The 14,774-nt window shown below is 45.7% G+C and overlaps 1 protein-coding gene and 1 long non-coding RNA gene across 3 annotated transcripts in view; both read left to right on the plus strand.

Annotated features, from left to right (window-relative positions):
• CHURC1 (churchill domain containing 1) overlaps positions 1–14,774 on the plus strand; it is a 417,546-nt gene that overhangs the window by 245,143 nt on the left and 157,629 nt on the right. The gene's annotated exons all lie outside the window — the stretch shown is intronic.
• LOC132669993 (uncharacterized) overlaps positions 1–14,774 on the plus strand; it is a 64,091-nt gene that overhangs the window by 11,357 nt on the left and 37,960 nt on the right. For both annotated transcript variants that reach the window (XR_013556063.2, XR_013556062.2), the window contains exons 2-3: positions 11,378–11,491; positions 12,369–12,500. This is a non-coding gene — a long non-coding RNA (uncharacterized LOC132669993). The remainder of the gene's footprint in view (positions 1–11,377; positions 11,492–12,368; positions 12,501–14,774) is intronic.

Raw genomic sequence — 14,774 nt, forward strand, 5'->3', positions numbered from 1 at the left:
CCCAGGGGCTATGGCTCAGAGTCTCTGGCTCAGGGACAGTTCCGGGGCCCAGAGGCACTGGCTGCGGAGAGCGTGGGCTCAGGGGGCAGCTGGGGAGGGGCCCCCCACCCCCACCCCGGAGTCTCCACGGCCAGAATTTCTCTCATAGTCCTTTCAAGCCTTTTATTGATTGCTCTTCTTAAACTCCACGAGCCGTTGGGGCAAGAAAGCAGGTGGGGAAACTGAGATTATAGAGAAAGTGTGGCATGTGGACCAACCATGTGGAACCAGGAAGGGGATGACTCAGAATGTCAGTGCTGCGGGTATGTTCTCTGCCGGGCACAGCTGGGCCTGCTTCTTATTCCGCAGCCCAGTTCCTACCCCACCTTTGCTTTCACATTGCTTTAGTGCTTTCCTTGCTGGCGGTCAGATCCCAGCCCCAGGGGAAGGCTGCACTGTGCTTCTAATTGAAGAATGAGGAAGCAACTTTGCACACTTAAAAAAAAAAAATGTCTGGACCTGGGCCAACCCCTACCAACACTGGGCCTCAGGGTAGGGACGGGCGGCCTCAAGTAAGAGAACCCCACCCTGGAAACACTGTGATCCTGGGGACACGGCATCAGACAAGGAGGCTGGCATCCCCATCCTTAACTGATTATGCCTTTGGCAATTATTATTACCCTTCTCAGATTCTAAGGCACCATCAATTGTAAGATGCACCAACAATTTATTAACTGCTTTTAGGGACAGAAAAAGAAACACACGGCCACATCCAATGCACACATCAACTCTAACATCTGTTCTGATTTCAGGACTGTGAGCATTTGAAAAATACAGTGCACCTGAAAAATGATTTTTTTTGGGGGGGCGCCTGGGTGGCTCAGTCGGTTGAACGTCCGACTTCAGCTCAGGTCACAATCTCGCGGTCCGTGAGTTCGAGCCCCGCGTCGGGCTCTGGGCTGATGGCTCGGAGCCTGGAGCCTGTTTCGGTTTCTGTGTCTCCCTCTCTCTCTGCCCCTCCCCCGTTCATGCTCTGTCTCTCTCTGTCTCAAAAATAAATAAACGTAAAAAAAAAAAAAAAAAATTAAAAAAAAAAAGATTTTTTTTTTTTAAAGCAGAATTTATAGGGGCACCTGAATGGGCTCCATCAGTTAAGTGTCCAACTTCGGCTCAGGTCATGACCTCATGGCTTCGTGGGTTCGAGCCCCGCACCAGGCTCTGCGCTGACAGCGTGGAGCCTGCTGGGATTCTCTCTTTCCCTCTCTCTGCCCCTTCTGCGTTCTCTCTCTCTGTCAGAATAAATAAATAAACTTTGAGGGGAAAAAAAAAAAGAATTTATAAAAAAAATAAAGCAAGAGGAGACTTTTCCTAATTCTGGGGTTGAGATGCAAAACCAACACCCACATTTTGGGATAACAGTGTTGATAGGCTTTTTGCCATGTGTCGTTGCTCTCTTTTTGAGGGGAAGAGGACTTGGGTTAACCTGATAGATACCCAATTGAAAAGATGGTACATTAGTGATATTTATAGTCAGAGCAGTGCACGGTTTAAATTGGTTACTAGATATTTGCATCTTTTAACTACACAGCTAAAATAAGAGAACTACAGGACATTTCAGTCTTAGAACAACAACTAATGTTTGTGGGGCACTTTTTAGGTGCAGGCCCTGCTCAAGGTACTTCATGTTTATTGACTTGTATAAACCCACAAAAATCCCATGAGAAGGTGCTAGGACCACCTTGACTTTAGAGATGGGAACACGAGGCACGGAGATTAAGCAGTGGCTCCAGGTCCCACAGGTAGGATGTGGACTTGAACCCAGATGGGTGGCTCCAGAACCCACCTCTTACCTGCACTAGACAACTTCTCTTGGAGCATAAGGGACGAAAAGAAATCAAATAAAACTTAGAATTTCTAGTCACTGTCCGTGGGCAGGGCATGTTGGGTTGGGCCGAAGGCAGTGGTATGCTGGTCAACCCCCCTCAGAAAGCCCTTGTTTCTAACACTTGCCAATGTCCTTGGTGTAAATACTTCTCCCTTGGCTGATTTTAAGACACACCGCGCCGGTTAAATTCCTGAGTGCTTAGCAACTGCATCTCAGGAGTTGGCACGAGCTGGCTCCACCACCCCCGGCTGAAAGTAATTGTTCGTGTCCGTGTGGCACCGCTTGGCCAAGAATGCGTTTTGCATGAAGTTCGTTCAGTGAAGCCAACCGAGGGCGGGACTCGGCGCGTGCGTTCAGGGCTTGGAAATGGTTTCTCCCCTCCGTTTCGCCACCTGCTAACCAGGGGAGCCAGCCCCTTGCGGCACCCCGGATGACAGGTACGCACATGCTCGCCACTCCCCCTGGCCTCCTGAGCATCAAAGACGAAGCTGAAGACCAAAGCTTCCAGGCAAAGCTTCTCCTTTCTGAAGCAGAGCGGTGGTGGTGAGAGGAAACACCAGGTTCAACCAGAGGGAAAGGGGCTTCTGAAGCGTTAGCATTGAGGCGTTAGGGCGAGGCTGGTGAGCTGTGGTCAGTGAGGGCAGAGCAGAGAGCAGAGCCATCAGGCTAACTGACTGGACAACATTTAGGTTCCTGTCTGGACAGCTCTAGAGACAAAGCCGTAAAGTCAGATGGCTACAGACGCCGGGCAGATGACTGAGGTGGGCAAATGAGACAAAGCGTGAAAAATAGGAGTGGCGGCCACAGTGGTGAACTGTAAGCACACACCCCACCAAATGACACTGGCGGGTCGTGGCTTCTTTTGTTTTGCTTGTTAACATCATAGGCCGAACAAAATAGGTCGGTGACCTGGATACGGGCCTCCATTTTGTGAGTTTTGTCAGCAAGGCTTCCTGGCAAGGTTTAGAAGGCCAGACTCAGAGCGTGGCTTGCCAGGGGCTGAATTCCACCCCCTCCTCGCGTGAGCGGTGGGACACCAGGGGTGTGAGGGCAGTGGGGTCACCCATCCCGAAGGCAGGCTATCGGGGGTGCATTATTCAGCAAATTCTAAAACAACCATAAAATTAAGATTCAGTCTGGTTTTTTTTTTATTGTTCACATGTGCCGGCCAATCTGAACAATGTCAGTGATAAAAATATCCTCCTTGAAAGATTCTTTTGTCGGTCTAAGTTCTACATAATCGCTCTGGTTGCTGTTGAGTTTCACTAATGTATATGTAAGCTTCAATGAACACATTCAAATAGCTTATCTATTAACAAGCATTGTATTCTACATGGAAGTTAATTTGAGAATTAACCCCTGACTCCAGTGAATTAACCCATAAGTGTTTGTTTTCAGAATAAGTACCTAATGATTTGGAACCCTTCAGTTCCAAACCCTGTGGAAACACATATTCCTATGTTTAAACCATAAATTCAAAATAAACAATGATAATGCCTGATTGCAAACATGAAGAAACAGACTAAGAGTTAGTAGGATTTTGTCATTCCATGTGCCCATGCCAGAAGGACTCAAAAGGGCAGTGTTTATTTATTTATAATTTTCAAACAGTTTTATTTATTTAAATAATCTCCACACCCAACATAAGGCTCGAAATCACGAGCCCGAGATCAGGAGTCACACACTCTTCTGACTGAGCCAGCCAGGCGCCCGAAAAGGGCAATGTTTTGTTTTGTTTTGTTTTTTCTCAATATATGAAGTTTATTGTCAAATTGGTTTCCATACAACACCCAGTGCTCATCCCAACAGGTGCCCTCCTCAGTACCCATCACCCACCCTCCCCTCCCTCCCACCCCCCATCAACCATCAGTTTGTTCTCAGTTTTTAACAGTCTCTTATGCTTTGGCTCTCTCCCACTCTAACCTCTTTTTTTTTTTTTTTCCTTCCCCTCCCCCATGGGTTTCTGTTACGTTTCTCAGGATCCACATAAGAGTGAAACCATATGGTATCTGTCTTTCTCTGTATGGCTTATTTCACTTAGCATCACACTCTCCAGTTCCATCCACGTTGCTACAAAGGGCCATATTTCATTCTTTCTCATTGCCACGTAGTACTCCATTGTGTATATAAACCACAATTTCTTTATCCATTCATCAGTTGATGGACATTTAGGCTCTTTCCATAATTTGGCTATTGTTGAGAGTGCTGCTATAAACATTGGGGTACAAGTGCCCCTATGCATCAGTACTCCTGTATCAAAAGGGCAATGTTTAAATGCCTTGTTTTCAAGGCATTCAAAGAGCTGGATGCTTGTTCTAAAGCAACATATCAAATAATGCCAATATTCACTGTTACTCAACCATTTTCCCTGATTTTTACAGAAGAAACACCGTAGAAGTTTACCAACTGTAATAAAAATGTATGGTAAATTTTCTGGTGGACATATTTTAGCAGAAATTTTTTTACTACAAAGACATTTGAAAGCATCTAAAATTGATCCCAAAGAAACAAATACATGGACAGTATTGCAACTTCTAAAGTGAATTGTGACATGGGATTTTTAATGAATCTTTGACAAACCTATTGTTGTATTTAAGACTTCTATTTATATATTTGTTGATTCATGTAGAAGAAGTTTTTCAAAATGAAAATTAACCATGAGTGAAGACTGTCTATTGAACAACGAACTGTCCATTGAACACGAATTATGTGAAGATGAGTTTTGACAAAGTCATTAACAAATTTGTAGAGGTTAAGCCTGGAAAACAGAAACTATTATTCGTTACTGCAACAGACCAATATGTAGGTATGTTTGTTCCAGTTTTTAAAAGTATTGATGTAATTAAAACAGAAAAATCCATTACTTTTCCTCTTTTTTATATTTTAACATTTATATATTTTTATTGGGATAGATATATATAGGGAGAGGGTTTCCCTCCCATCCCAGTATTTCATTTAAAACTTTTTCCAGGGGGCTTGGGTGGCTCAGTCAGTTGAGTGTATGACTTGATTTTAGCTCAGTTTATGATCCCAGGGTCATGTGATCGAGCCCTTCATCAGGCTTCATGCTGAATGTGGACCCTGCTTAAGATTCTCTCTCTCTCTCTCTCTCTCTCTCTCTCTCAAATAAAACTTAAGGGCACCTGGGTGGCTCAGTCAGTTGAGCATCTGACTCTTGGTTTCAGTTCAGGTCAGGATCTCATGGTTTGTGGGTTTGAGCCCTGCATCAGGCTCTGCGCTGACAGCATGGGCCTGCTTGGAATTCTCTCTCTCTCCCTCTCTCTCTGACCTTCCACTGCTAGCATGCTCTTCCTCTCAAAATAAATAAATGAACTTCCATTTAAACACCTTCCATTTAATTTTAAAATTAAATTAAAAAAATTAAAAAGACAAAAGCTTTTTCCAATATAGGAATGGTTTTGAGACAACCTGATCCCATATTTACTGGCCTGATTGGAGAGTCCATCTTGGCAGCACAGAATGAGATTTGGAGCAACCATGGAAATCCTGGAATTTGCAAGTTTGATCTCATGGCCAAGGAGGGTGGTCTTGTTCCCACTTGAGAATGAAAATATTGTGAGGGGCTTTCTAGCCACCATTCTAGATAGGTGATATGGGGCTTTCATAGGCACAGTGCTCTGACGTTGGGCAGAGAGATAGAAGTGACTTTCCTCTCCTGCTGGCTCCTGGCTCCTAGCCAGACCATATCACTGTTGGTTCCATCATGGTTGTCTTTGCAGAATTTGGAAGTGGAGACTGGCCAGCCTGATGAAGGGGCAGAGTGAAGACAGTGAGGATCACCCTTAAATCAGCCCTATTGTGGCCAGCCCTAAATGGGCAGAGAGGGTGGCATTCTCCGAGGAATAATTGGTAAGGTCACTGGCCCAGATCGGGTGCTCTTCTCCCCCATAAGTCCTGAAATTCTCACTGTCAAGGTATTATTCCTCCTCCTCCTGTTTCTAATACCACCATTTTACTCTGCTCCCTAGATACTCTTGTGAATGCACAAAAGTGCCACCTGGAAGGACTACCACATTCACCCTCAAAATGACAAGGAAGACCAGCTCCTGGTCACTCAGACCAGTCTAGTCACTCAGGGCCCTGGAGGCCAGGGATGTAGAGCAGGGATGTGTTTACGAGGAGTCTTAGGCACAGAGAGGTCTGGGACAGGAGGGAGAGAAGGGTAGGAGGGGAAGGTCTGGACTGCCAGCACTGGTGGGGGGCCCGGTGCCCAGGGATGTGACAGGCGGTGGTATTAGTCCTCACCACTTTGCCTGGTTCGGTTCAGGGGTCTAAAATCGTCGTGTGTCAGGCAGAGAGGGCGGTGGCACGGAGACACTCCAAAGGCAACTGATTTCTTCTTGGAAGCTGTTAAGGTTATTGATTTAAGTCATGACAGGCTCAAGGGCACTAAGAGATTCTTTCAAAAGGAAATAAAACTGCTTCTCCAGGTGAGTATTGCTTTTTATTTAGGCAGGGGTCTAAATCTATTGAGGTGAAAGCGACTGGGTCTCACCTCTGGAGCAATCTGGGGAGACCTATAAAGTTTATTGATTGGACTTACTTAACTTACACTGGCTAATAATAAAACGACTAGACCCATCAATCAGTCCCCGGGCCCTCCAAGAAAATGATTACAGGGTGGATTGATTCCTCCTCAGAGATGGCAGTTTACGGGGAAAACACTGAGGGGGTGGGGACAATAGATGTTGCACAATGACATTCTAGGGCAGCACATTGGGGAGGCCACTTCTTGCCCAGGTGAGGGTCCTAGAGGAGGGCCAAGAGTTCTCTGGGAATAGGCTGCCGTGACCTCTCTGGACAGCAAAGAGTCAGCCTCATCAGGAAGGTAGTGGGAAGCTGCCAGATTTATGACTGCCAGGTAAGAAAGGGCAAGAAAGTGAGGATATTGACACGGGACAAGGAAGGAGGGGTATATGGTGAGGGGCGGACAGCCAAGATAACTGAGATTCCAACACCCCAGTCTTCAAGTCTGGAGCAGGGCCCTCTCAAAGGCATGCTGCTGGCCTGCCATTGAGCCAACAGGAAGGATCTGGAGGAAGAGGAGTTACTCAATCCTACTCAACAGGTACTTCTCTTGCCTTGAAAAGTAAGACATGTCCTTACCTGTGGTTATATGCATTCTTGTTGGGGAGAAAAGATGTTCCCACTTGAATGAGATAATGACCTGAGACCTTGGATGACAAAATGCCAAGTCAGTGGCACACATTCTACTTGCTAGGGGAATTCAGGGAGAGAGGTGTTCTGTGAAGGCTGGACGGTTGGGGAGGATCTCAGAGGGAATGTGAGACTTGAACTAGGCTTCCCCAGTTCAAGAAGAGCAGAGGACAGTTGGATGAGTAAATCCATCCTCTACAAATGTAGCATCCACTGCTAATCGGGCAGAGACGTACATAAGGACTGTGCAATAATATATACAGTAGTTAAATGTGACAGCTCTGGAGTCCATGTTTGGCTTCCAGCCTGGCTTCCACCAGTGACTATCCACATGGGCAAATAACATTTACAAGTCTGAGCCTCCTCATCTATAAAATGGGGATAATACTACCATTTGCATGGTAAAGCAGTTGTAAAGATTATACAAGGATAATGTTTGTAAAGCACTTAACATAGAGCCTGGAGATTAGAAAACATTCAGTAAATGATGGTCGCTGCCATTCTTCTTATTAGTGATGGAGGTATTATTAAAGGTAGGCAGTATTCAGACTACCACGAGGTTCTGGACACTCCCCACCCCAGTCCTGGGTGGTATTTCTGCAAGCCCATGTTAGCCTCTTTGAATTGCATGTACCTAGAACCTAAAGGGCAGGGAGCGAAGGCCCAGGAGCTCACTGAGGGGTTGAACAATGGCGTACCACAGCCAGCAGCCAGCTAGTTGAGCACCTGCAGGGCAGAGATAAGTGATCCCGGAACTTTTACAGGGCCTCCCCCAAAGGCACCATTGGAGAGCCAGCAGGGATGTAATGAGGAGAGAACTCAGCCCCGAGTTTTGAATTTAAAGTTGGCGGGGAGAATAAATAGGTTGAAGAAACTCTGCGAGAAGACTATCCTTTGGGGACCCAACAGAGACGTATCTAGAAGTGCTGGCTCCCCGCAGCGACAATTATATAAAGGGACTCCTAACACTGTGAAATGAAAAATAAACCAATCTCCAGTGCAATACCAGAGTGCCTCGGGTGATGCTTACAAACACCTTCAGAGCTGGGAAAAGGAGCACGGGTTCCTTACTTACCTTCTAGCTCATTCTCCTTTGCTTCCCGCCCCCCCCCCCCCCCCCCCCCCCCCCCCCCCCCGTGCAGCCAAAGGTTGCAGGACTAATAAGCCCTCAGAATGGGGGGGGGGGCGGGGAGGGATATGGAACTTCCATAAACAGTACTTCCAGCAAGTTGGTAGGGATTAGGCAGGATCTCTCAGAAATCAAGAAATACATGGGCTACTTTCATTTTTAAAAGCTCCCAGTATATTTTAAAAAGAATGTCAAAACAGAATCACAAAAATTATGATTTTTTGGGAAACTCTGCATTTAATACATTGGTATAATTTAATGCCAAAGGCACTGAGTTATTCACAAGATAATTATAGGAGTTTTGAAAAATATTAACTTATAATGTACTGCAGGCAGTCTGACTTGGTAGTGGGGATACATGTTTTAGCCGTAGGAAGACCGGCATCTTCCTCAATGTTGTTGTCAGTGTGGCCCTGAGACTGTACATAGAACCTCACTCGGAGATGAGTCAAAATATTAATTTTGAGGCCTTTGGTTGGCCTGGGATGAATGGAATAAATGGTTTCCTCAACATAACACACTGCCCCCTCCCCCCACAATGGTAGCCTTGGGTGGAGCGGAAGTAAATAGTTTATATAAGTTAACATTTTATGAAGACTCAGGAGTCTTAGATAATATTTAATAAAGACTGCTTGCTTTGTGACTTAGCGAAGTATTAAAGAAGGGATTATTATGGCTTCTGGGACAGCATTCTGGGGGACCTCTTTGCCTTTAGGGCCCAAGTTTCACGAAAGCATTGCCAGTGAGATTCAGTTATATACTTGTGTCTCCACAAAAAACCTAAAAAGACCAAGGTAAAATGCCGAAGGAAGGGAAATCGTCCTCCTTTACCAATGTATGTGCGTGAGACACCTCCCATGAGTCGCTTCCAAGGTTTAGGTCTCTCCTGTCCCTTATTCCATCTGTATCCAGTTCTGTGGGGTGCCAGCCAGTTCGCACAGGTGCAGTTGACCCTGACCCACCTCAGGTGCGCTTTTTGTACCCCTTGCTTTCTGCCTTTGGGCCTCTGAGTGTCGTTATGGGTGGGGCCCCCCTGGAAGCCCATTTGTCACTCACACACGGGCAAGGTAGACAACCATGCAAAGAACCTTTGCCCAGTGGTATGAGGGCAATGGAGAGCTGCTGTCTTCTTTCCTCCCCCCTGGGTCGGTGCTGAGACACCTTTCAGACAGCAATGCCATGACCTCCTGGGATTGTACACACAGATGCCTGTAGACATGGCCACCTCCATAACATAGTTCTGTACTGATTCTTTTCTTCTTCCTTCTTCACTCCGCCTCACCTCCTCTCCTTTGCTCCTTTGATCACATTCCCAGGAAGGAATTTGCACTTAGGCCTCTGTCCTAGACTCTGCTCTTTGCAAGCCGAAAACCCTTTTCGTAAGAACTGTTCATGTATGATCTTCCTTTTACTGTTTCTTGCAATTGATTTTTTGAACCTAAACGTAAGATTTGACATGGAGATTTGTTACATGCCATCTATTGAAATGTGCCTTAATTCTGATTTTGTCATTTTACAATGTTAGCTGTCCTTCTTTGCCTTGAGTTATCCATAAATTTTTTCATAAAACTTGTTGGCTGTTAAAAAAAAAGCCATCAGTGACCAACCTCTGTAACCTCATCTCATGCTTCGCTCTTCTTGATAACTACCCTCCTGCAGCTTCACCTCCTACAACTGTACAAATGGGCCAAGTTCTTCCTCCTCCAGGTCTCGCATTTGCCGTTCTTTCTGCTTAGAATCCTCTTCCCTCAGGCTCTTCACATGGACACGTGTCACACTTCAGGACTCAGCTTAAGTGTCACTTCTCAAAGAGAACTTCTATGACTGCTGTCTTTCAGTCATGGCCTTTATCCCAAACCATGGGTACCATAGATCCATTTTTTTTTAAATTGTTCATTGCCCTAATTAGAATGAAATCTCTAGAAAGGCAGGGATGTTGCCTGTTTTCTTCTCTGCTGTGTCCCCAGCACCTAAGTAGATTCTCACACTTGTGCACTAGATCCCGTTCCATCTCACCTCCTCAAGGACAATTCACCAATTCTCCCTCCTCTCTCCTGTGTCAGTATCCCCCCGCCCCCCTTTACTGGATCATTCCCATCAGCAGACAGACATGCTATAATTTCACCTGTCTGAAAAAGCAAATAAATAAATAGGTAAAAATGATAGTAAAAATAAAGAAAGAGCAACAGCTAAAAAAAAAAAAAAAACCCTCTTGGCATGCATCCACTTACACATTTTGTTTGTTGTCTGTCTCCTCCACTAGATGAGAAGCTGTATGAGGAAAGGATTTTTTGTTTGTTTGTTTTGTTTATTGTGATATCCCTAGTGCCTCAAAAGTGCCTGGCACATAGTAGGCATTCAGTAAAAATTGTTGGATGAATGAATAATTTTGCAGATTGAATGAATAAACTTCCTTTTTTTAATTAACAGAGAAAAAAATCCATCTGTATCTTGAGCAATGTCTAACTAACTTAAAGGATCAACATTCAGCTAAGAAAGCAACTATATGTCAGGTAGCTTTGCAGAGATAGATGGTGGCTATCTGACTGTAAGTGATGTGAGGAAGAATTCTCTTCCACTCTCTGGTGCAGTTTAATGGAGAAAGGAAAATCAGCGGTAGACCCCTCTGCATTTAGAGAATGGCCTTGCCCTAGAGATGGAAAAATTGAGGTCTAGAGGTAGTAACTTCTCCCAAACTGTGTTCTCCCGTCTAATGGGATAGAGCATAATCCTTCAACAAACACATCCGGATAACTAACAATAAAAGAGTTCTTCCACTTGCTTACAAACGGGGCACCCTGGATTGCTTCCTGGTACATTGGCGTGCGATAATAGGGCCTGCCAGGAGATGGCGACGTGCCTTTCTTTCCAGGAGGGCTACACTCTAGGCAGGTGCTGAAGGGCAGAGAACTGGGGACCTGGCCAGGTCAGCTGGCTTGTCAACCAGGGGCCCCTAGGCAGGAGAGCCCCCCAAACAGGGTTCTGCCTCAGAAGACCTCATTCTTGTTGGCTTGGTCCCCATGAGTAAAATAGTTGTTGCTGAAAAAGGTACATTTTTAAGGCTTCAGATGCCAGAGCGACTAGGAATCCAGGACGGTTGGCAGGTCCACAGTCAGGAAATTTATCTCAAATTCAGGGAGTTTGAAAATCTAGGACAGCTCCTTGGCAACCCAGTACTGACAGTCCTTTTGTTTGACTTTTCTTAGGCTTAGACAACAGCCTCCGAGAGCCAACCAGATTTCCTCCAAGAAGAAGACCCACCCTGGCCAGCATTCTACCACAGGAATGATTAATCTGGGCTTTGGGGTCCACCAACCCCTGTAAGTGGGTGTAAAACTGTATTCGAGGGTTGAAGGTGGGGGGTGTGCTGATAGATATTTACAGTTCCTAGAGAGAAAGCCCATTGTTTTCATCTGTCTCTCAGAGAGCTCCATGGTTCAAAAACGGTTCAAAAACTAATGCTAAAACTAAAAAACTACTCTAAAAAACTGCAGCTTTCCCTCCTAGAAGCCCCACTGTTTTGTGTGTTTTTTTGTTTTTTTTTTTTTTAAGTAGGCTCCACACCCAACATAGTGCTTGAACTCAGGACCTTGAGATTGGGAGTCACATGCTCCGGTCTACTGACTAAGCCAGCCAGGTGCCCTGAAGCTCCACTGATTCTTTACCCCAGTGAGGCCCCTGAGAGACTCCACTTCTCACTTTTTCGGCAAGGGGTGTACCAGTCAGGGACTGGCCAGGAGAGGGAAACGTTGTCAGGTATTTGAACAGAGTAGGTAGTATAATAGTTGTTCAGTAGGAGCGAAGTTATTAACTTGGCAACTGAAAATCAAAACCAGGACACTAGGGTGTCACGGAGGTAGGAACTGCAGGAAAAGCAGCCGCTGTCTGAGGGGCTAGGTGTGAGGGCAGGTGGGAATTATTAAAAACTTAGCAACCTGAAACCCAGACTTTGAGGAGAAGGCACGTCTGGCTGGGCTGGCACCTCTGAGCTGGAGAGGGGCCCGTGGGGACCTGGGGTCTCCGGGGAGAGGGAAGTGTAATGAAGCTCGTGAGGTAAGCGTTGGAAAAACCGCACTGTGTACAAGTGCTGGGAACTGCCAGTGCCGGGGTGGAGAGGTGACATCAGAGTGACCACCAAGGAACAGGCACCCCACGGGATGCAGAGAGGAAGGAACGCGTTCTTTCTTTCTCCTCCAGCTTTGCTGTCTCCCTCTGGTGCTTCCCATCCAAGAGCTAACAGGGAGCCCACAGGGAAGCCCGCAATGTGGTTTGCAGAGTCTGAACTGCACAAGGCTGAGCCCGGAAGGGCAGGTTTGGATCTGAGAGACGGTAAGTTCTAAAGGTCTCCTAAAACATTTTGTTTCTTGTGATATTCACAGGCATCATCCAATCTGTTCGTCCCAAGAGATTCAAACTCTTAATAGATTCATCCTTGGGTGGTTTCTGGGGGCATATATAGCGGATTTTTAGACCGTGGTCGTGCAGCAACGGGAGCAGTGGTGGCTCTCACCATTTATAATCTCTGGTCAGGATGGGTTTCTAAATCGGATGGGGACCAATGGTACTTCTTGATCATAGCCCCATGGCGACTGTGGGCACTGGCCTATGTATGTGGTTGGTGTCACCTCTCCAGTGATGTTTTCTGGGGTTCTGAACCAGAGTCTAACTCACAAACAACCACCTACTCTTTCCTTGGGCACTAGGAAATCGCCCAACATTGAAAACATGACTCATGGAGTGTAATCAAAGCAAATTTGTTTTGGTCTCCCACTGTCCATTCTCATCCATTCAGGGGAATGAACTCTTCCCCTGCACCAGATAAAATTTAGGGCGAGCCCCATGACTTTCTAGTCACACTTAGTAATACCCAAGATTCCTCTAGTCACTTCAAAATGTATAGTATAAATTTAATAGTTGAAATATTCTTGCTTTAAAATTGAAGCTCCCTGCCCTGTCCCACCTCAGGATTATTGAAAGATGGAGAGAAAGGGGGCTAAGTATACTTACTAACTATGAGTCCTGACTCTTTCAGGGCTGGAGTTCTGGAATTGAGAGGAGGTAAGAGGAGTGGGGGAGTTCTTGCTTGATTGGTCTTGGCCTAGTGATTTATATCATCTGCTGTCTTTGGACTTGGCAGGTGTTTTTAAGCTGACTCTCACAGACTCTTTTGGATGATCTTTACTCCCAATTACTGAGGATCTTTTTCCTAAAGTTTGTTTCATAGGACAAATACTCTATTCCAGCCACTCGCTTACTTCTTCTTCAGCCTCTGTGAATGTGGTGATACCTCAGGCTTCTCTCTGAGAAGATCTATTTGTCCCCCCTGCAGCCCTCTTAGATCTAAGATAATCTTTCACTGCTGTGGGGAGTAACGTGGAGGGGGAGTAAGAGGGGGGACTTTTCCCCTACCCTCTTACATTCAGTGACCGGAACCTGCAAATTAAAATGACAAAAGATAGATTAACAGGAGAGATGGTCTATGTTTGGCCTGGGGGGTGGGGGAGGCTCTCACAAAAAGGAGTGAAAAAAATCCCCCAAAGCCTGGGGGCTTATATACCATTTTAACAAAAAGTGATGAATCATGAAGTGACAAGACAAGTTAAGGGGTTTGGGCTTCTAGGGGTGGTAAATCATGGAAGGGAATGTACAGGGGAAACTAATGGAAGATAAGAGTTGTTTTAGTTTAGATTCAGTGCCTCTGGCAAGTATGCGAAGAGGGGAAGGGGCACAGAACAGGGGAAAGGCGTCTCTCTTTTACAAAGAGAGAGGGCAAACAGTTCCTCCAGTGTGTGTCATTTCTTCATTGCCTTCAGCTCAAAATAACCCTTATGTTACAGAGGCATATTTTGGGGTGGGATGTTCTGATCCCCTTCACTGCCAACCCTATTTTGGGTGAGGCTGATATCTAGCCAGATACGCTGTTGTAACAAATTTGGAGAGTGCAAGCTGTCACTGGCCTTCCCTTTACTCCACGGTCAAAGCCATAGTCAGCCGGCCACTCGTCCCTCAGATTTTCTAAGTGAAATATTGGATACCTGTGCACTGTGTCTCCTAAACCTCTCAGGGGACATGTTGGATCCCCTTTCTCTAAGCTTGCGACAAGGGCCCTATATTCCCTTCTTTCACTTGTGGGTAAGAATGGGACTCACAGCACATCAAAAACTTTGTTCAAAAACCCTTTTCTCTCACCTCCAAACTCTTATCCTCATGATTGAGGGGTACAGCAGTCACAAAACTGGTTTTCCCTGCCTGCCTTCCAAAGCCTGCTTGGTGGTCTGGCATCCCATTTTGGAATGTAATCTCTGTTGTCTTTAGGTCTTGGCAGAAATTTCTATTGTGATATCTTGTTACATGTGTACATTAAGAAAAATGAACAAAGTAACTGAGTGATTATTCTAGAAACATCAATATTCTTAAAGTTTCCAAACTTGAGTAAAATGGCTGGGATGGGTCTTTTTTGGTCCGTTAGGGACTGTTCAGATAGAGCAGAGATACTGCAAAACTTCCCTCAGGCCCTCGGAATCCTCTCCCAACAGAAATCACGGAACTGTTTCTAACCTCTTGTAAAAGGGGGGAGCACTCTGGGACTGCACCAGAGGACTG

Source organism: Panthera onca, chromosome B3 (assembly GCF_046562875.1).
Source record: "Panthera onca isolate mPanOnc1 chromosome B3, mPanOnc1 haplotype 2, whole genome shotgun sequence".
Taxonomy (NCBI): Eukaryota; Metazoa; Chordata; class Mammalia; order Carnivora; family Felidae; genus Panthera; species Panthera onca.